The sequence below is a fragment of the Embiotoca jacksoni genome, unplaced genomic scaffold, assembly GCF_022577435.1.
Source record: "Embiotoca jacksoni isolate LCO1_2020_lvr unplaced genomic scaffold, fEmbJac1.0.p SCAF_12, whole genome shotgun sequence".
Classification (NCBI taxonomy): domain Eukaryota; kingdom Metazoa; phylum Chordata; class Actinopteri; family Embiotocidae; genus Embiotoca; species Embiotoca jacksoni.
The window spans coordinates 14653418-14677102 of record NW_027185252.1 but is presented as its reverse complement, the minus strand read 5'-3'; positions in this window follow the sequence as shown (position 1 = coordinate 14677102).

The window sequence follows — 23685 nt, the reverse complement described above, 5'->3', positions numbered from 1 at the left end:
TTGGCCAGTGGGACAGATCCTGTCAGACTGTCTGCTAAAGGGGTGGACGACACAGAGAGGGACGACTGCCGCGAGGACAAGAAAGAGAGAAAGAGCAGGAGAAAAATGATGATCAGTGTCAAAAATCTATTACCCTGTGACAACCAAGGTTTTTCCCGTCTTGTGCTTCATGACCACCGCACTCCTCTGTGATCGTGTTACATCTCTGCCGTGCAGCTACAGCCGACCAATGGATGATTACTAACTTGACGGTTTCAGAGTTAGAAAAGCAGGCCAGCAGCATGTTTTATTCAGCTGTTATTACATAAATTCTGTGTTGCTGTTCAAAATTCCTCCTTTGCATGAGTATTTCTGTAGCCCAGAAATGTCTCGGGCTCCCGGTACTGTATTGAGCGTCATTTGCTCCTCTTGTCTTCAAGCTTTTCATCTGCGGAGCGGGCCCTCACACAGAAACAATGATGACCCAGTTCTGAGTTTGTCTCTGTCTTACAGCCAGTTCTCTTCTGTCCTAATCACAGTCCCTCAGCTCCGAGAGCTGCTGCGCTACCCAAACAGGGAGGAGAGGGAGGGGGGCAAGGAGAGATAAAAAGAGAACGAGAGGCAGAAAGAAAGTCAGCATGAGAGGGAGGAAAGAGAAAGACTTAATCTCCAAGGAAGAAGAAGTGAAAGGATGACAAAATGTAAGGATGGGAGGATAGTTACGTTCATAGATAGAAATAGAAAGACAGGGAAGGTTAAACCACCTTTTCTGATTCGTTCCCTGTGGGTAGCACATCTAAAGGCAGGACTGATGCCATGACAGGTTGTAGAAGAAGGCAAATGGAGGCTTGATGCACTGTGCTCCTTCATCTGCACACATGTCTCTGGAGACACAGGAAATCAGGTCATTCTGTTCCTCATCAGGTGTGACTATACAATTGCTAGCAGGATGGAGAAACCTTGCTGTGCTTATGTAATATATGATGCAGGACCACACTCTCAGAAATATACCTGGAAATCCAAAATATCCAATGAACCCATCCAGCTACGCACTCCGATAGTTTTTTCTCCAATAAGCTGATCTTGTGAAAATGAAAATAGAGATGCTTGAGTAACATAAAAGGTTTAAACATTGCAAAGCAGTAAGCCAACGCTTTGAAATCATTGGATTTTCTTGAAATGATTTCGCGTGAAAAACAGCATCTGCAGTGATCTAATTTCATAAGACTTGTATCTTGATAATCTGTTCAGATGGGTTGTATACAACATACTGCAGCAAGTCTGGGCCAATTTCACTGACACCTAACAGGTTTATTTCAGTGTTATTTAAGATGCTTGCCAGAAGTAGAACACTGTGGAGTTTTACCACTGATGCAAATCAACATGCATACATGTTTGTAAAGTGAATGTATCCTTGACATTATGGGTGTTAAGGCTTGGATTTAGAATTCAACAGTGAAAATACAAATTATCTACGGTTGGATGAGAATATTGATTCAACCCTTGTGTCTGTCTGTTCAGCCCGTTCTAATCCCAGTACATCAAATACTATCGTCTTGTCACAACCAATTGGCATCTGTGGTTAAGTTTAGGAAAAGATCATGATTTGGGTTAAAATATGTAATTTTACACCAATAACGTTACACATGTCATGCGAGTTACTTTACGTATACGATACACAAATTAAGTGCATCAAGTAAATTAAATGCGTCACTTTCATTACTTTACGTACGTTACGCAAGTTAAATTCTTCACATAAAATACTTTAGATCCCTACAGATGCTACCAAACTCAGTTCCCAACAGCTTTTTCATTAACCTGGACAAAATGTTTACATAAGTCATCTGGCAGGGTAAAAAGGTTAGAATGAAAATAGGTCAACTACAGAAAGGCAAGCAACAAGGAGGATTGGGAGTCCCAAACATGAGGTTCTACTACTGGGCAGCACAAACGCAGTACATATATGAGTGGGTGAATCCAGAGGCTACAAATACGTGGATTGATATGGAGTCGACAAATTGTGGCTTACTCACTTTAAAGTTCTGTGCCTTCATAAATTATAAAAGGGAAAAGCTGACGGTTCAAAATAACTTTACTGTATGGAACACGTTGAATACCTGGAGCAAGACCATGGTCTATTTTAGACTTAAGAATCATTTGTGACTTTTGGCTCCCATATGGAGAAATCCAGACCCCCCCCCCCCCTCATGTCAAGATGCTGTGTTTAGGCTCTGGCAGGAAAAGGGTCTGGATCAACTTGTCAAACTCTATGAAGGAGGAGCAATGGAGTCGTTTGAGGGCCTGAAGAGTAAATACTCTCTCCAAGAGTCACATTTCTTCTGCTGTTTACAAATAAGACATTTTATACCAAAAAATATACACGCTCCAAATATGTCCTTTTTGGGAGAAATCCTCACACAGTCCACATCAAAGAGATGTATTTCTTATGTGTATGAAACCTTTGGTCTAAATCTTAATAATTCCACTGACCACATCCGTAAACAGTGGCAGATTGACGTGGAATGTCAGATAGATGAAAATATATGGACATCATTTATAGAAAACACACCTAATATTTTGAGCTGTAGCACGGATAGAGAAAGACAATTTAAAATATTACACAGACTCCTTTGTACACCACTGCTGAGGGGCAGGCATGGTATAAGTTCTCCTACAAGCACTAAATGTAACTCTGAAGTTGGTACATGTATACATATGTTTTGGAAATGTCAAAAGATACAAACATATTGGAGAGAAATAAAGGACGAAGTGGTTTCTCTGATTGGATATGACCTGGAGCTCTCACCTCTTCAGTGTATTTTGGCAGCTAAAGGGAGCAGCGCAAGGAGCAGCCACAACACTAAACTGATTGTAACACTGTATATAGCACGAAAAACTATTCTTAAATTCTGGATTTCTAAAGATACTCCTTGTCTGGACGACTGGTATAAGGGAACGTTGGAAATCCTTCCTCTGGAAAAGTTGACTTACACCCTTCATGACAATGTTAAGGGATTTGTCAAGATAAGGAAGCCGGTTTTAGACATGCTGGACCCCTCTGGAATGGGCTTTGCTCTGCCAGATTAAAAACCCTGGAACCGATGTTGCCCTGACTGGATGATAGTAAAATGTAATTATGTCAGGCTGATGTTGTTGTTTTTTTCCTTCAGTTTTGTCTTGATAAGTTCCATCCATTATCTATACCTGCTTTATCCTGAACAGGGTCATGGGGGGGGCTGGTGCCTATCCCAGCTCACTTAGGGTGAAGGCAGGGTACACCCTGGACAGATTAGCAGTCCATCACAGGGCCATAGAGACAGACAGAAACAAAGACCATTCACACCCAAGGGCAATTTCTAGAACCACCAATTAACCTGAGGTATGCATGTTTTTGGATGGTGGGAGGAAGCCAGAGTACCTGGAGAGAACCCACACAGGCACAAGGAGAACATGCAAACTCCTCACAGAAAGTCCCGGGCCCGGATTTGAACCAGGAACCTTTTTGCTGTGAGGCGACAATGCTAACCACTGCACCACTGTGCCACCTTCTTGATAAGTTGTAAAATAAAAAATAATTATAAAAAAACTCACTAAAAACTTTAGATACGAGAGCATACAGACTAGCAGTGGGAAACAGCGACTCCAGCTCTGTCCATAGGCTAAAAAAAAAAAAAAATAGACCCTCCCGCACCTCACAAATTACTCACACATTATGTCTTATTCATTTAATTTGCACAATTATGTGCTATTTTTCTGTCTGGGCTCTTAAAATTCAATAAAATTATATAATAGTCCACTTGTCGCTGTTTTATGATTTGTATTTTGGCCAGAGCGAGGCCAACTGTTTTGCTCTGATTCCAGGCTGCTCCTCTCATGTGCTAAGATAATATAAGAATAAACCAATTTCTCAAACAAAGAAATATTCCTTAAAATCAAAATTAGGTCTAGATTAAGGTTGCAGTTGGGTTTAAATTAGACATGTTGCATGTAGAGTGGTGACGGTTGAAGTCAGAGAGTGAATGTCATTGACAAAATATCCTCATAATACACATACAGTACACTATTGTATGAGTGTTGTACTGTACAAAGATTTTGTAAAATAATGTGTGCATCATGTGAAGAATTTGGGATACGATCTTCAAGCTAACCTATAAAAAAAAAAAAAAAAAAAAGCAATAGCAGTGTGCGACAGTAGCTTCATGTTCACGTCAGTCAGGTCTACTGTCGGTGATGCAAATGGACTGTGGAGTAAACACTGGACAAATTGTGCATCCAGCATGAAGCCGTCTCCCTCTCCCAGACACCCTTGTCACTGGGGTTAGTGCCAGATGGGGACTGTAGGGAGGGATTTGACCTTCCTTGTCTCCCCATATCTGGCACAGTACCCAGAAAAAGGATGATATTAGAGGATGATACAAAAGAAAGTGGTTAATTAGGTGGAAAAAAAAGTGAGCAATTGAATTTGAGGGCCCCCTTCATGGCATTTATTGTCATTAAATGTAATATTACCTGACAGGATGGTTAAAGTCAATATGAACCTTACGCTGTCTCTCCTTATCCTGTGTGTCGGGGGGGAGGGGAGGTGTGAATCAAATAGAGTGAGCGGTCAAGGGTGCCAAAACTGGAGAGGCACAGGGTTGGCATGGTGCTGGCAACGAGCTGGGTTTTAGGGGGAGGACGGGGGATTCCTTGCCTGGCAGTGTCTCTCTGCTGGAGAAGAGGGACCACATCTCAATGACTCCTAAGCTGTCTGTATTATGCTAAGACATGTATCCTTGAGGGAGCATGGATTGGAGTTGAAAGTCACACAAGGACGGAGATTTAGCAGCGCTAATAAGAGGATACTCGCTACAAGTCCTGGATGACACACAGAGCTGCATCTGCATATATTTGTTTTAATAGCTATGTTTACATTGGATAATTTTGCTCTATCTTCATGAACAAATCTGTAAAATAATGCTTAAAATGCTTCTGCCCACTTTTTATAGTAATACAATGACAAGTTGAAAGTTGGAATTTAGAGTAATAAACATGGTATTGACCCTTTTTAGATGCAAGGTTTAATAGGATAATAAATACAGACATCTGCGCTATGTTTGTGCTTGTGTTATCTCATAGTTTAACTGCATGTGTTTCAATTTCCACCCTGTGATACACAGTATATCCCTGACATAAAGAGATGAATTACACCCTCAGCTCATTTCCTCCTCCTTCCCAACCTTTACACAAGGTGACCTTGCGCGGAACATAATTTACAACTGAACGACATGTTTGCTGTTCAAACGGCTGCCAAGCTGCATCCACAGCGCTGGTGTTGTGACACATTGCTTAGCCGGTCTGTGGAACTGTATGTCGGTGGAATGGTACGATTCAACGAGGGGAGGAATTATATCCATATGCCTTCCATCTGCTTTGCTCACACTGATCCTTTCTCTCTACAATGCGACTGCAAACAGTTATGGCATATATGGGGTGGATAAACAAAGCGCAGATGTCATTGCAGTGTGATCATCAGCCTCCAACTTATTATATTATATAATATTATATTGTGAGATTTTGATTACCTCTACAATATCTACTGTGTAAGTGTAACCAAGACGCAGCTACTGACTGGACTTCCGTGACTTCTCTTGCGGTCTAAATCACTGACAGTATTGGCCGCACCTCGTCACCCTGTCCCCATGCTCCACCAACCAGCGGCTGATGATGTGAAATATTGATTTGCATGTCCACCCATATCACAACGCCTTGGCTTGGTTGTCAAGTTCATTTAGAAGAAACCTCTTTAATGGGCATTTGATGCCAATCTTGTGGCAGTAGCCAGAGCAGAGGTGCTGAGAGGGAGGGAGGAAGATGTCCATACGGGTAGAAAACACAATGCAGACAAGAAGGCAAAAAAAAGCACAATATTCTGGAGAGATTCTCATAGTCTAGCTTTAAAATCCAAGCTCCACACAAGTGCTGTATTTAGGGCATAAACCTGCAGTTATTCATGCAAAGGGAATAAGCTGCTTGGTGCATCAAATGAGCTTGTACACTATATTTCCCAATTAGTCATTTCAGCATGGATACACTCTTCTGCTTCATGTAAACAGCCAACAGCCTTGCCTGAACTTAGACACACACACACAAACGGAGAAACACACACGATACACACAGGACATGCACAACGAGGGGAAGAACTGCTGGTTTGTGAGTTGCTTCCGAGACAGGATGGCCTTTGCAGAAAATATGAGGTAAAAGGTTACACTCTTGTCACAGAGTGAGGGTCAGTGTTACGTCCCCAGTTCAGTGGTCTATAGACAGATTTCAGGGTGAAAACTAATGCCAAAGAGAGATAACAAGGTGACCTTTTCATATACAGGATCCAAATGACAAATTGATGTTAATGCCTAGACGCAAAACCCCTTAAATCCAAATGTACAGGCTTTTCGGTTTCCTCTCTCGACAAAAATGTGAAAGCTTATGGGGTTTATTTTCCACTTTTTCAGTAAATTTTAGAGGCGGCTTCAGTCAGACAATGACAGTCCATCATGAAGCAAGAGAAACCAGTGGCCTTTATTGTCACTGCCATGGTCCCTGACATTGTCTGAATGGAAAAAGAAATCCACTCAGACAACAGAAGGAGGCAGACAGCAAGAGGAGCAAAGAAGAGAGGCAGAAAAAAAAAGAAGAAAGACCGAGATGGTCTGGGGACAGAATGAAGGAGAACAGTCCACATCACCATCAATAAGAGAAAGAGTCCAAAAACCACCTTGTGTCGGTGTCAGGGCTCTTCAAAAACACACACACTACATGAAAGCCAGGGCATTCTTTGTGCTTTCCTGATGTGTGCACAGAGAGGTGAGTCTCAATATACACTTGAACTCAGAGAAGCCAATTCAAACACAACCATGCTGGGACGGATATTGCAGGCGGCATTGCGGGATAGGCTGATTATTGGGGAAACACAGGAAAGGAGGTGAGGAAATGAGTAAGACCGGATCGGTCTCCATTACTCTGGCAGTGTGAAATCCAAACTCTGTATTGTTATAAATGTTATTAGCTCATCCTGCGTCCCACTTCTGAAGATTTGCATCATCCTCCCTAAACCCGTGTTTATTTATTTATTTGCATGGAAAATATAGGTCATGCATTCAAACAGACCATACATTTTTAATAGTTTTGCAGCTTTAATTCAAATGTCTGCAAGCCGCCCCTGTGAGCCAATCTGCCGCAGATGCCGAGTATGAATTAAGCAGAGATGACACACACAATGCACAGCATGCAGGGTGTCTTTTCAAAAGCCTGAGGTATTTAAGAAGTACTCCTGCTAATGCATCTGCGGTGAGATTTAAAACATCCTCTTTTCAAAGTGATATTGAAGGTGAAGAGAGGACAGAGACTGTTTATGCCAGCACCTGACTGAGAAGCCCAGTATTGTTACTCCATGATGGACATGTTGCTCTCAACGCGAGTCACTTTGGATGATAACATCAGGCAAATGTCAGACATCTTAAAAGGAAATGTACAATGTCTATATCAATAACCCAGAGATCACCTGGACAACCACAGATCATTTCATCTCTGTTTGCGCTCCATTTCCAGCAGGCACAAAGGAGCCCAGAGGCTATAACTGGCCTTTTCCCTCACTCTGCATGCTTTATCATTTCCACTCTTCTATCACTGAAGAGAAATGGAGAGGGATCACTCTGTCTGCATCATCACCACTGTGATTATGAGTCTAACATGTTTGCTCTCTCAAAAAAGCACCCTGAATCTGGTAAGCTGAAAAAGATTCTCAAGGCAGTGTAGAGGACACGTTATCTATGAACTTGACATAAAATCTCATGTGGTTTTAAAATCCTAAAAGTCGTGGAGACGTACTCAGGCAATTGGGGTCTCCTTATATCTTTTATATCTTAGCCCACAAAATGTGGGCAAGGGCAAGAAGAAAAATGCACAAACCAATTTCTTGTGGTAGATCACACATGATAACAGCTAAAGTGTTTAGAGTATGAGTGGTTTGGATGTTTTACTAGCACTGGAGCACTACCAGAACAACATTTATGTGGTATTTTGGTGGAGAGCAAAGGAAGAGTATTGACATTGTGGTTCTAATGGTTCATTTTACATCCATTTAAATCTGATTTGAGTGAGATATGAGCCCTCCTGTTTGAGAATAAAGGAATATTGTCCTTTTAAACACGGTTTATTGCGGCAGCAAAGCAACAAATGTCTCTTTGATGATAAAGTGAGATGAAAAAAAAAGTCTGTGACAGGAAGATGGTAAGAACTATTTGTTTCTTCTTTTAATAGTTTTCTCACGGCAGTTTGCCAAGTGACACTGCAGTTCAGATACCACCCTTTTCCACTTATAGTTGAAGCCCATTGCTTTAAATGTCTGCCAAATTACACCAACTTCTGTTTGAGACTTTTGATGTTATTGGAGATTCATCTGTTTGAAACGTGTTTACTTCAGTCTCTTTTCAGATAATCACTGACTACATTCAACTGAAATTGATGATAATGCATGAATGAACGCAAGCTTTAAATGTATTATATACTGGCAGGATCGCATTAAGAATTCAACAGGTTATTTTTCTTTCTACAGTCACTTCTTTTAGACAGCAATCATCTAACTGTGGCACCAAAGCAACAAATGAAACGTTGGTTGTTAGTTATGCTTGATGAGAGAAAGGCAGGCTGGTTCCTCATCTGAATGGAGCTGTAGTGTTATATCTTGAATGCATTAAATGAGCAAAATCAATAAACGTCTGCACTGTCAGCCTGCCAGACCGGAAAACCACATTTTTTTATTTCACGCTCTGTCTAAAAATGAAATTGCCAAGAATTGAACCATGATTAAGTTAAGACATTACGGTTACTTTCTTTATGTGGCCAAGCTCTCTACCCACCAATCTTCTGATTACACCCTCCAGCTCGGGTCTTAGAAAGACAGAGAGATCAGAATTCAGTAAATGCATGGCATGTATTGCAAATCCTTATCACAAGCTGTATTTATTCCAAGCTGTATTCATTTATTTAAAAAAAATTTCTATGCTGCTGTGATGACAAAATGTCCCCACTGTGGGATTAATAAAGTTTAAGTCTAAGTCTAAATAATTCTGTATTTTATAATTCTAGCATATAATAAAGACGTGCATTTATCTGGTATGTTTCCTAAATACAGTATTTCTAAAATAGTAAGAGTTACTTGCTATGACTTCAGTCAGGATGACTCAATGAAGTGATAAATATAATGCCGTAAATAGAGCTGAGCTAGAGGAAAATAAATGTATGATGAAATAATAAAATCATTTATTCCACAGTACTGTATGTACTATGATATGTTACCGTATCTGTAATTTTTAGGTCCACTAGTCATGACATGCCGTTGGCCAGTTGCTTCATCTCAATTCAGCATCAGTAGCAGGTGAAACTCTCCCCTTGTGTAACACTTGCTTCCCATCCATTCTGACAGAGCTTGAGAGGATCTGCCAGCAACAGTGGGATAAACTGTTCAAATCCAGGTGTGCAAAGCTTGTAGAGACTAAACCCAAGAAGGCTTGGAGCTGTACTTGCTGCCAAAGGCGCTTCTACAGTGAATTACTGGTGGATAACTTTGGAGAATTCGATCTTTTTTTAAAATTTTTGATATGTTGCATTTGTCGTTATGGCGGACTGAATGTACACTGATGAAAAAAAATAAATAAATAAAAATCTGTAACACAATAATGTCAGTAACATTGAAGTAGTCTTAATATTCTCTAAATCCAATGTACCATGCTAACATGCTACTCTGAGGACCGGATCATGCTAGAAAAGAGCTAATTTATGTAACTTGTCTGACTTCAGTGGAAGACAATGGTCTTTAAAGCTGTTCTGAACGGACATAAAAACGGGTCGTCATTAAAAGTGAGGACACACAATAATCATTCAAATACTGGGACAAAGAACAGTTCCTGTCAGTCTCTCCTGAAATGTATTCACAGTGTTGTGTGCAGGTGTGCACAAAAAGAAGTAACATAAATAGTAATGAATTTGCTAATGTTATCATATTTAGCACAACAGCATGCTAAATGGTATTAAACCAGCAAAGGAAAGGCTAAAAAGGGTAGAGAAGTTTGTACTTCTGCAGCTCTGGTCTGTATCAGAGAATCAGCAGTCAGAAATAGCACAGTCCTAGTTAGCGTCTATGTTGTTTACTCAGGAATGCATTTCTCTTTATTCTAGACAAACAAACGTTATTTAATCATTTATTAATGCCATTAATTCTTAACTCGTAAAAGAAGAATGATATAATTAGCCAGATGTTTTTTGTGAGCTTTCATGCTTTGCCCCAGCAGCATGGTGGGTGCCCAGTGCATGTAGCATCCCAGCTGTTATAAAAGCATAATCAGATTTAGCCAGCTGGGTTCACAATTTATCAGGATACAGAATAATGTCATTATATCATTCGTTGGTGGGAGCAGCTGGAGAGGAGACATCAGGAGAAAGGTAGAGAGAGATTGCAATGATGAGGCTCAACAGTGATGTATTGTTGAGTCAGTGCTCTGATTAGGTGTGCTCTCAGTTTGAAAGTAGTTCAGAGCATCATCTTGTAAAAAACATTCACTTCATTTGAGTCCCTAAACTGCGAGTAACTTTAATGAAGTATAAAAAGTTAACTGGAATTTTCAGTCATAAATTAGTGGTAAAATGCCACATTCAACACAATAATTAAACCAAACAGTTAGTATGCAAAATTTGATTTGATTCATTTATATTATGGAAAATACAGATTTTATGAAGATTCTCTAATCAGTCAAACAAAAACTGCACGCTAGCATGTTTGTCAGCATGGGTGACTATGTGGGCAAATATGCATGTGTGTGTACTGTATATGTTTTCATCTCAGTGAGCGGTGCAGTGAAATAGCAGAGGTGACAAGAGCACCTACAGCCCCTCCGTGACACATCAGGGACAGCTGGATGTTGTCAGCCAGCTATAGCGTTGATGGAAATGGGCTGATTGCAGCTCACGGGCCCCTCCTACTTATAAATCAGCTTCACAGCTCTCAGGGGTGGAATACAGCGGGTGACAGGCGGCAACACACCTACTGTACAGGACAAGAAACCCTGCGGCAAACAGTACTTTCAAATGTTTGTTTTACTCTCCAGGCAGATTGGATGGGAGTTTCAGTGGTGTCATAATTTGACATTCAAAATACACCTAATTGAATTGAACTTCAAAAAAACAAACAGTAAAAGCCTATAAATAAAATAAGTGTATGCTAATCCTTTTTGATTCCATCACTATTAAGAATTTCATCACGTGGGTGTTTTTTTGCAGGATGAAATGGGAAGCTCATCCTGAAGGGTTTCATCTATCACATGTCAAATGCATATTCTTGTACCATCGTATTCTGTGACAACGATGTTCTTCTCTTCCAAGTCTGTGCAGTCTTTTCTCTTGGCATGTTGAATGTGAGCTGCCAGGCATTTACACCACCCACATGGGTTGCACCACTGTCAGACAAATCTTAAATTAGAGAGCAAAACTGTAGCGTGCAGCTCCAAAAGCAGCAACATTCTAATTAGTCAGCTTTGGCTCCGCTTCAGGGAGAAATTAAGATGTAAAAGGTCTCCGCAGATTGTTTTGTACACAAAGTAGAATTACACTTGATTGACATCAGTACTTTTGAGAATATGAAAGCAGAAATATGACATTGCTTTGGGAAAGCATCCCTTGTTATCCAATGCACTTAAAGCTTTTTTGTTGTCAGGAGTATTGAAGAGTTTTTCTAATGTGCATCAGTGCAGCCACAAAAGCCTCAGTAAAGTGATGCGTGCAATGTTAGCAAGTACACCTGAACTATGTAATATTTCCAGTGAGACCAAAGATACTTTAAAAATGCTTTTCATTTATTTTAAATGGTGTCACAGAAAAGAATATCTTAATTAAAACAAGCAAAAATCTATGATTCACTGCTGACCTTTTAATAAAGTTTACTCAAACTGGCTGTGCTGAAAAATGACAAGATGCCCAGAGGGTGACCACACACAACAAAGAAGAGAAAAAAAACGTATCTTTCAGCTGACAGTCTAACTGGCACTGTGCATATGTATGATTTGCATGAATGTGAAGGTTAGTCTCAGATAGCTTTTTTTTTTTTTTTTCCATTAGGCCAGCTGAAACCGAAATATGAAACCTTTATGTCTGCTTCATCCCAGCCGAGCCTTGATAACATTCATTTCTTCTACCGCCTCGTACAGCAGAGGAACTGTGGTCCGACCACGAACGCAATGTGACGGTCTCTTCCTCTTTGCTACGTCTTTGCCAGCTTAACTCATGCGTGTCTGCGCTGGAGATCTAAGAGGTTTTAAAAAGTCTCTGTGTTCGTCTCTCTGTAGCTTCTACCTGAATCTCTTTGCTCCTGGAACCTTTCAGACTGTTGCTCCTTCACTTTAAAAGCTTTCAACTGGTGAACCAGCAGGATGTTTTTATTGCAAAGAAGTTACAGAAAATCATTGTCACAAAGTTAGCAGGTCTTCAGTATATGGCTGTTAACTCTTCCTGCATTCCAACAGCCATACTAGCATACTATTTAGTATGCCAGAAAAATATTTATGTCCCAATACATAGTATGTTAAACATAGTATGCCAAAAGTACCAGGATGTCCTACTAAATCTGGGTGTATTTTGCAGTATGCAAAATGGTACTCGAGCTGCTCTGACCCACAATCTTCTGCATTGCAGAAGATACGACACTGAGCTGCCGAGATAGTTGGTGGCACCGAAGGAAGGAGGAGGAGGAGAAGAAGACGAAGCATTAAAGTGAAGCGTACTCGTTCCAAATCGCATCCTTTTACTTTTTACTTCAAACGTCGGGCTGCGGACCGCGACGAATATGACCAAGAGTCTCAAAGTTCAAGGCGCATTTTTATGATGAAGTAGTACTGTATGTCCCAATTGTATACATATTACATGCAACAGTACTTACTTTTTAAGGGTAGCTGTGCTACGTACTACAATGTAAGTAAAAAGAAACTTCTAAATCTTCCAAAGGAGTTTGGTGAATAAATCTAACCCAACCTTGAACACAGAGGTGGCAGTTTGGAAAGCACACGTGATCTCATGCATGATGTCATATGAAACCTTTTCAAAACCATCATATGCACTTTAGAAGTCCCAACAATAGGGACACCAAATCAGAAAAAGACTCGTGTCCTAATGGAAGGCAATGATAAGTGACCTATATGAGCATTTGGTCTGGAGTACTTGGTGTGGAGATGTTCTCCATCTGGGCAGTTGGCCCTCAGGACTGTTAATGTTTCTACCCCATCTTTCAGTTCTCCACCAAATGCTTTGCTTACAGACAAATAGAAATAAATCAGTCTTCCACAGAAATCTCTGCAACAAGTTTTGACCTTCAGTTGTTTCAGAGAATGTCTGAGACAAAAAAAATACCATACAGCACAAAGAAAAATAAAATATATGGCCAATTTTCATTAGTGCCATCTACTGCTACAAATTGAAAATGAATGAAATGTGTTTTAAAGGTGCCATCACATTATACTGATTAGCGTCACTTTGTTTGTATTGCTGGTAATAAAATTGGAAAAGGTCATATTTCTTTCCCCTCAGGGTCTGCGCTCAGGCTTGGGTGAAATCATGAGAAATTAGCTGTGAGAAGGTTAAACCATCCAGTCCCATCCCAGCAGTAAGTAATTAGTGTAGATGAATAAATCTAGGTGGTCGTGGCGTACACTAGATTCAAATTGCTGTGAAAAATGTAAATGTTAATGCAGTGTCAGAGATTAAACTGAGAGAGGGAGAGGGGAGGAGGAGGAGGAGGAGGAGGTCTGGGGTAGAAAAGGATTAAGAATCAGCTTTGAAGGGCTTTTCCCATGTGCTCCACAGAACCATATCTCACTTTTTTGCTGTTCCATTGGTTTCTATGGGGACTGTTTTCATTCAGTTTAAAAAAAACAATCTCCTCTGTGACCTTCTCCTGCCCGGCAGTTTCTGCTGATTAACACACTCACACACAGACACATACGCGGCCTCATGTTCTAGTACAGCACATTGGGGTCGCCGAGCAGCATCCATATTGAACCAGCCTACAACATGTGACCACAATACTTTAACATCTTACTGGAAAGTAAATCTATGGATTTAATCCGAGAATATCTTCTATTAAACTGATGACATCAATCTGAATAACATATGTGCTTTCTTTGAACACGTCTGTTGTGTGTTTATGTTTTCTGTCACTCTCTTTTGTGTAAATTATATAATCTGGACATCTGAGCACATTATTACTCTTATCCCAATGCCATTCCACTCCAGCTTTATTAAGACAGTAAGGAGATGTCCCCTCCTGCCTCGACAAGAAGACCCTCATTACAAACTATCTCTATATCTTTTTTCAATCTGTCTGCCCCCCCCCTCTCTGTCTCTCTTTCTCTTTGTTTTCTCCATGCCTGTATGTGCCTGGTCAGCACTCCGTTCCTCTGGGGCTCCTTTGGTGCAGCTTGAACACATAAGGAGCCTGTTTAGATCCTCACATGCATATTTATCACAAGCCAAGACAGCACAAGTCCTACAGAATATGTAGTAAAAGAACTGTATAGGCAGAAGCCACAGTACTGCGTTCATTATGACTGGGCTTTTTGTGTAAATATACTGGTCCCTGTATCTGTATTGTTTGCAGACATGTTAAATCACATCACAGGATGAACCATATGGTCAGCCTTTTCTAGCATTGGTGGGACTCCAGCCAGCACTGTAACAGCTTCGTCAACACCTTGCTTTCCATATTTTAGGTATAGCAGAGACTGGTCCGGAGCTGCAGGAAAAAGCATCTGTGTTACTCATAAGTCTTGCAGGCTTTAGCTCCTTGAGATCATTAAACAACTGATTGTATATGACAAGCACCTCATGCCTGGTTGACGTTATGCTAATCAGTGAAATTATCTGCTGATGTGATGTTTGGATGGAATGGAAGAGCGCATGATTTAAAGCCTGTCACTGATTCAAGGATTTTACACTTAGCGACTGAGTAATGGGGCAGGGAAGTTTATGTAGGTAAGTTTGTGGACTAGAAGTCTGTGAAACTCAATACGGAGCTTGCCGAGGTCTCGGAGGCCAACCGTGATGATAAGTACAATGAGGATACGAAGATAAGAGGATACAGACTATACCGGATAAATTAAATTATTAGTATCATAAGTACTCAACACAACAGAGGGATAGCATTGATTGGAAAAATTATTTGGAGAAACCACAGAAAGAAACTGACTGAACATAAATACTTTTCATCTTTACCAACAGAAGTCACTGGAACTCAGCAACAAAAGTCCACACTGTAGCAATCACAGGAAGCACTAACTGCCTTTCAGACAGGACTTTTCAGAAACTCCAGGCTGCCACTAAACAATCTGTCAGGATCCCCAATGAGCACTGTCCTGCCTCCTACAATGGTTTACCAGAACCTCTGAACTATGAGCCGTCACTTCCTGTGGCTCTGCCTGTTCCTGTATTAGCCTCTTTCCACCAACGCAAACCTGGTTCTGGTTCTGAGTTTCAACTTGCAAACCTTTTAAGAACTGATTTTCTCTTCAATGTGCTAGAGAGCCATGTTATAACAGCACTATATATTGTACTATCTGTGTATGTCTCTGCTACATTGAGTTATTTCAGATTCCTGTTGAGGACCACAATGTTTCTCTCCTTCATGGACCCCCATGCTGAAACTTTTTTTTAATTTATTTATTTATTTTTTTTTATAAATTATGATCACAAGTTTTATTTGGTCTTGGTTGATCACAAGAATCCTATCCCCAGTCCCTGACATAAGCAGTTCTTGGTTCTACACCAGCCAAGTGTTGGTTTCACTCTGGGAATAGTTTTCCTGAGTTGGTTCTTTTCTTGTTGAAACACAAGAACTGGTTCAACATTGGGCCCTGGCTCTGATCCAGCCTTCGAACCAACTTGGTGGAAAATGGGTATCAGTCCAATCAGTCCAAACCTGAACCAGGAAGCCTCCATGCTCGGCTTGACATCACTGGATTCTGCACACAGTAAAATACTTCCACAGCAGATATTTTGAGTAAACCGACTGACTCTATGGAGTGAATGATTGTGTTGTGAGTGTCAAGGAGAGTGTTGAACTCTCACTAGTGTCATCAATACCCACACTAATAATCTCAACACATCTCTTTGAATGTTGTGCTTGAGTGTTCTTGAAGTGCTTGACAAGAGAAAACAGATCAGACACAGACCTGAAAACACTTGAAATCCTCAACTCGAGAACGTCCACTTCAGGCGACTGATCCCTCACACCCTAAGTGGCCCAACAATAAAAGTAGCACATTTACAGTCAAATTCAAACAAAGCTGAACAGGACACTTTCTGAACCTTAATAACACCTGGAGTTCATTCTGTGGAAATCATTCCACAGAGCTGGCACCCACTTTTGACAAGCTTTAAAGAAAGATGAATATTTGAAAGCAGCTCTCACTCTGGGTGTATAAGAGCTGAGTGGCTCCATGTAGCTGCCACACTTAAGCAGCAATCTCCTCATGGAGATCTCAGGAAACACAGTCCGAGTCTGACATCAAAACTCATGTCAACAGAGCATTAAGCATTTCCACTGCAGGGCTTTATCACGGCCTCAGTGATCTACGCAAGGAGATAAGCCGTGTCCAGACTGGATTAGTATTGCAGGACAATCAGTGTTGGTTATGTAATTTAGCTCATTCCACATCAGTGGCTTTAATGAACAATCTGATCTCATAAAGTAAAATTTTATGACTCTCATAAATTAGCAAAGAAGCATATCCTTCCAGTCTGACTCCGGAGTAAGTCCGAAGCCAAAAGCGTTTGTAATTTATGGACCACATATCGATCTGGATGGGAGTGGAATTAGAAGGAAGACAAGAAAAATATTAGTAGCTATATTTGTTGCAATACAGTACATAATAATCACAAATAATCTTGATCTTCACAGACAGAACTCAATGAAAATCATCAAGAAATGTCTGCTGGAACCTTCTGGTAGCATTAAATGGTATTCAGAGAAGGCTTTTCAGAAACTCCAGGCTACAGCACTGTCGACTGAATGGAGGGTGTGTGTCTGTCAGCGTTCGTTCAAAGTGTACATTTTGCCTTTCAAAAGTTTCCTCAGACAAGTTTCAGGAATCCATCCCCATGGAGTAATATCCTGACTCCTACAATGTCTTACCAGGAACTCTTTAAAACTAAAAATCATTTTACATTACCTCTTTGAAATCCTCCCACATTAGCTGTCACTTCTGGAACAGCAGGTGCTCCAGTCTTTGTGCCCTACCTGTTCCTCTGTGTTGAACTGATGTAAACCTGGACCAGAAAGCCTCCATCTTCACTGTTATATCACTACATGTTGCCAGTGATGGGTGGATTTTGTCAAAATTAGACTTCCTGTCGAGACATTTTGGCCAGGGCTAACTTTGACCTGATGTCCCAACATCAATTGAGGATGAACTTGTTTAGATTAATGTCTCCCACCACACCCTAATGAACCACAACCTACCACTACCATCTGAAACAACTAATCACAGATGAGGTCTTGATCAGCTGACTCTTAAACACTCTCCCATGCCAGTGTTGCTATGCCTTTTAAGCTTTCTTACACTGCACACATGCAACGATACTGATGGCAGATGTACCACTAAGTAACAGATGAAATAAATAGTCCTTGGTTTAAGACATATGGGGGTATTATTGTAGCAATATGATTTAAAAATGTGTGAAGTTGTAAATCTGCCTCTCAGTATGTATGTGTGCTATCTTGCACATGTGTGAATGTGTGCAAGAGTCTGTAAGTGTGCAGTTTGGTTTGTGAATTTGCAAAGAAATCTGCAACTGTGGTTTTAGATTTGCAAGCACACTGAAATTTCTGAATATATTGAAGAAAGTGTTCAAATGTACAGAAATCTGTAAAGGTGTAAAGAAAAATACCAATAGAAATAGACAAAATAAATGCGTACACAGACATGTAAATGCAAATAAGATTTGTATAAAAACAACAGCAAACCTATGCACATGTATGTTTAAAAGAGATCATGTAAACACCCCTTTTATAATGAGCGACAACTCAAACTATTTAGCCTAAAGAAAAACATACACATATAGATAGAATTGTATTTTTTTTAGCTTTAAATAATAATGACTCTAATTGGCATGTTATTGTTAAAATATTTTTTATTGAATTGTTAAATTAATGTTTTTATATTGAAATATTCAAAAGATGTTTGGACTATAGTTATCAGTCATAGTCAAATTAATTAGGTCCCTATTGTGTATCCTTGGCTAAACTTTGCCAAATTAGTTTAATAACATCAAAATCATAATAATGATTTAGCATAGGAATGGTTACCAAAACTTAATCAAAAACAGCAGAGGAGTTTTCATGTCCACCATAATGTTTTGGGAAAAAAGGTTGTTTTCTTTAAACAATTTTAACGCCTGGTTGTTCTGTGTTTATCATCCACAACAGTTGACTGAAAAGTTGGCCATATTTCTTATAAGAATTACAAAACTATGTTAGATACAAAAAGGGACATAAGATCAATAAGATTCTTCTGTCGGTATCAAAGAAATTAATTAGGAAACTGTTCTAATATATTGTCATTTTTCTGTGACAATTTAGGGGTCAAATGTGTATATTATTTATTCAAGAATAAAAACCTGCTGAGATGTTATGATATGTGTTTCTCATTGTTTACCATGTCCTCTACATGACTTAATGTTCAGATTCAAGAATCAAATATTTTTTCTTCTCCAAAATCTTTAAAAGTATAAAATGTAAGTTCCTGGTAGAATGTCCCTTATTCAGATTAACGTCAGGCCCAGAAGGAGGGTAGAAAAGTTAGATGCAATAAGACAGCCAATTGAAAAGCACATCTGACAAACACACTTTTTTTTTTTTTTATCAGGATTCCTGTCCTTTCCTCTGTTTTACCAATGATCACCTTTCCTCATGTTTTCTGTCATTCCTCTGTCTGCTTGTTATTGTCCTCCCATGTGTTCTGTCCTCCTCTCCTCACCTCCCATGGCCACGCCCCTCACCGGTCCCAGCAGGTGCTACCACTCTCCCCAGATCACCACCTGCAGGTGTGCAGCATTTCCCTGATCACCTCCCCGGACTATATGTACCCTGCCCCGGCACTCTTCTGGTTGTCGGTGCATAGGACTGTGAGTTTCTGCTAAACACTGCAGGGACCGCCAGTCACCTGTCTGTCCGTTCCCGTTCCTCCTGCTCCTGCTCCTGCAACGCTACCAGTCGGCGCCACCAGTCCGTCGAGTTGCCCTCCCGACTCGGAAGAAAATAAACGCTGTAGGTGCCACCTTTTGTTCCACCAGTCGGTTGAGTTGCCCTCCCGACTTGGAAGGAAATAGACCCTGTAGGTGCCTTTGTTTGTTTGTTTTAATAAAGACTATTTTGAACTGATACCAGAGTCTGTGTGCCTGCATTTGGGTCCTCCTAACACTTTTTAGTCTATTCCTTGAACTTTTGCTGTTTTGTTTTTTTTCAGTTTGAAAAGGATAAATTAACCTAGCCAGTGTCCGCCTGCCTATTGCTCACAGCTTCAGTGTCCAGTCTGATTATAGTCTGGAAACCCTGTTGGCATGAAGGTTTGCTCAACCACTCTGAAGGACAGACCAATCAGCCACACGTGGGGGTAGAAGTCAAGCGTTCTTCATGTATTTCCAACAAAGGTAGCCATGGTAGTGCTAGATGAAGCAAAACAAACAATTGCAAATACAAAGGGATTGAAACCGGAGTGGTGGCGTTGCACTCACATTCTGCTCACATTGGGGGATTGTCTCTGTTGTTTACAGGTTGGTGAGTTTCAGCTTGCAACATGTATCATATGGTGGCCGACGTCTAAGCCCATGAGGATGCAACGACTGGAAACAATCTCCAATGGATCGTGGCCACACCATCTACTCAGTGAATTTGGATTTGGTAATACCACGAGATGCCCCTCCTTCACAACTCCTCCTAGTTAGACCTAGATCTACGTTACCCAGTTGCCCATAGTGGTAATTTGGTAATATCTCAGTATAATTAGGGAGCATGTAGCTCCAATTAAGCATTATGTACATACAAATCAAGAACAGACTCCAACAATAATTTACAAGGTCGATTGTGAAGGCAACAAACAAAAAAATGCTGCCACTCGGGAGGCACTGAACTCCACTACCAAATTAACCACAGGGCAGAATATGTAAAAATAAAAAATCTGCAAAGACCACCTGATAGCACACACAAAACATTCAATCACACTGAAAATTATGGCTATCGAGTTTTATGACAGCAGAGAGAGGGCGAGGAGTGAGCAATGGTAGAACGTGTGTGGGAGTCAGTGTGTGAGCATGTAGTAGGCCAGGGTTAAAAGGTCTTCTCTACACTGTCATTACTGTGTACACGCACTTAGCGGCATCACACAGGCACATGCACGCATACGTGCACACACACACACACACACACACGCACACGCGCACACACACACACACACACACACACACACACACACGCGCGCACGCGCACACACACACCTGCAAGATAGATGCATATAGATAGTATATAGAGAGATACATGGGTAGATACCTAGATACAAAGACAGATCGATGTGGGGGGAATGCACCCATGTTAAGATGGTTGTTCTCGTGCATGTGATCCAGAGCAGCTCCCCTACAGTCTCTGGTTTTTCTGTGCTCTGTAGGCAAGTAAAATGAACCCCATACATCTTCTAACTGTGACATATTGATTGTAAGCCAAAGGAGAGGCTATCATCTCATCTGTGGTACTGTTGTCTTTTCTGGTCAGTTAGTGTTTTAGGCTATTTGTTGGACGAGACATTGTTAAAAATTCATGCTGATAATGGATGAGGATTGGATTTGGTTTTTTTTGTAACGACATGTTTATTCTTCCATTGTTAAAACTTTTCTGACAAGCTGATTATGCAACAGAGGCTAAAACTGATCTGACAGGCAGTATTGACAGTATTGATTACTGTGATGGTCGACGTGAATAAGCAGAAAAGACAAACGGAGAAACAGTGCAGTGTCAGAAAGAGAGTTTAGATTAACTGTAAATTTCATTTTTAGAAACACATATTAATGAGTATGGGCATTTACTTTCACGTGCATATATACACAAACACTCACACTGTTCTTGTGCCTGACTGCCAGCTCTCTCCAAGACCCCGCTGACTAACAGCTCTCTTTTTCAGGAGTTCTAAGCCCCATCTCTGGGCAGACGCCATCACTTCCGCCCCATCCACCTGTCAGGTGTTCTCGCCTGCTTTAATGGTGGCAGCAGAGAGGGCAGGCTGCGAGGAGGGGTGGGGGGTGAACACTGGACGAGCTGCTGGATCCTGTCCCTGCCTCCGTGTGCCAGGCCTGCACAGTTCATTTCCCAGCCTCCTCTCTCCTCCGCTATGCTCAGCCAAGCCTCTCAGCAGGTGTCTTTCTGTGGAAGGGTTCTGCCACGAGACGCAGGACCACAGCTCAGCGCTCTAACTCAGAATGGCAAGCAGCCACCTCCACAACATAACTAATGACCTCAGTATTCAGGGATTTTTGAAGAAAATCTACTTACATCTTTCAACCCAAACCCCATTAATATTACACCTCTTTTCACTAATAGGGCTTTTTATACTGAAAAGCCACAACCTAGCACTACTATCCTTGAATTACAAATGCAGTATTGTGAGCACAAGTCAGTAATTATACAACAATTCACGGCCTGAAAAATACAAATAATAAAATAACTCTTTATAACTCTGATAAGAAAATACAGTAAATAATATAATCAGCGAATAATTTATGGATGAACCATTGTGTATCATTCATGAAATAAGATGTGTCAATGTTTTTGGACACAGTACTTACTTCATGGGAACTTCTCGAGGCTGTTACAAATAATAATAATAATAATAATAATAATAACAACAATAATAACAATACAAAAAAACAAGTATGTGTAATGAAGACTTTATAATAATAAAGATTTTATATTACTTAAGATTTACAGCCTCCATTCAAAACTGGGTTTTTTTCTTGGTAATGTTTGAGCTTCACTTTAGAGAAAAATGTTTGTGCAGAGTTTAAAACTAGATGGCTATTTCCGCAATCATTTGCTGAAAAGGGAAAGTTTCTCTGTGTTCCTTAAAAATCCAATTTTAAGGTGTGGGTCATTTTAGGAAGTTAAATAAGGTAATATTTTGTGGAAAAACCATATTGAACAACATTGTGGTTCCATACATATATCTGTATACATGTCTGGATGGGAGCTATATGTATTCTCCAAACTAAGTACATGACTATTCTCCCTGTTTCTACTTTTTCTGGCTTGTTTGCATTGCACACCAGCTGCAGTTATTTCTTAGAAGATGAAGGTGTCCTGTTATGACTACTTTGAAGATAAAGGTGTTGCACTGAGTACTGTCATCAAGACACAATCAACAAAGGCACAGCTGGACTACGGCTGCTTTTTAACTTCACCTTTTGAAGTTAATACACCGAGACTGGAGTACAACAAAGCCTTGGGGGAAATGTTTAAACAGCTACTTGGATCAGAAAATAAAATGATTTAATATCTTAAGTTCACAGTTTTAGTGACATTATCTCAAAATCTATCAAAATGATGAATGAATATAGATTTTTGTGCACACTTATGTTTGTGTTAAATTCTACCTTCCTTTATTTCAATCATTTACTAAGAACTAAGTGCCTTTGTCACCAACAATGCTGACTACTGTGCTACTATACATTCATGTTAATTTTCTCCTATTCGGTGAAAATGGGTGACTATGTGATGTCAGAGTGTGAGACAAAGATGGTGTAGACACTCTGGCAACACTTCCTCCTCTCACTCCTACCTCAATGTGTGAATAACAAGATTACATTTTCTGCTGATGAATGGAGGGAAAATGCAATTAAAGAAAGCGGGAAGCCATTTAAGGTGATATATAGTGGCATCGTATTTATCATATACCGTATACAGCTGCTAGACCGTGATGCCAGATAAATCACTGTTAGTTTTACATGTGTATTCTGTCACCAGTTATCAAGGTTTCTTCCTAAACATCTTTTTATTTTTTTATTTAGTGGTTAGTAGTGACGCTGGGTGGCTGTGGAATAACAGAAAAATGACCATTTTATTTCGAAATGAGGATTTCTTGTTAGGTCAGAAGATGCAGAATTGCATTTGGCATATCCTTTAACGTCATCATTGTTTTTGTGTCTGTATACACATTTCTGTCCTGCTGTTGCTTGTGGATGTGGTTACCAGGGTAACATCTGTACTGGCCTGCAATTTGAGAGTCTGGTGCCCTGTAATGTTGGCTCCATGTTACCATAGCAAATTTCTCTGTTCTACAGCGTACACTTTATAAGAGGGCTTCGTGGGCTAATGCTCCTCAGTGCAGCAAATACTAAGACAGTTAATTAGGGTTTATGGGAAAAATCAATATTGTGACAGTGGTTCAAGGAAGATTTTCTCCATTAGATTTATTCACCCTATGTTGCTCTTTTTGTCATTTCTATTCTTGCAAATATAATATGCTATATTACACAAATGAACTACTTTAAATAGCCGTAATAGTGTTACTTTAGACATTACTATTTCCAGTGCAGCTCCCTCAATAGCAGCAGTAACATGAGCAAAGTGCCATAAAACAAAAGAAATAA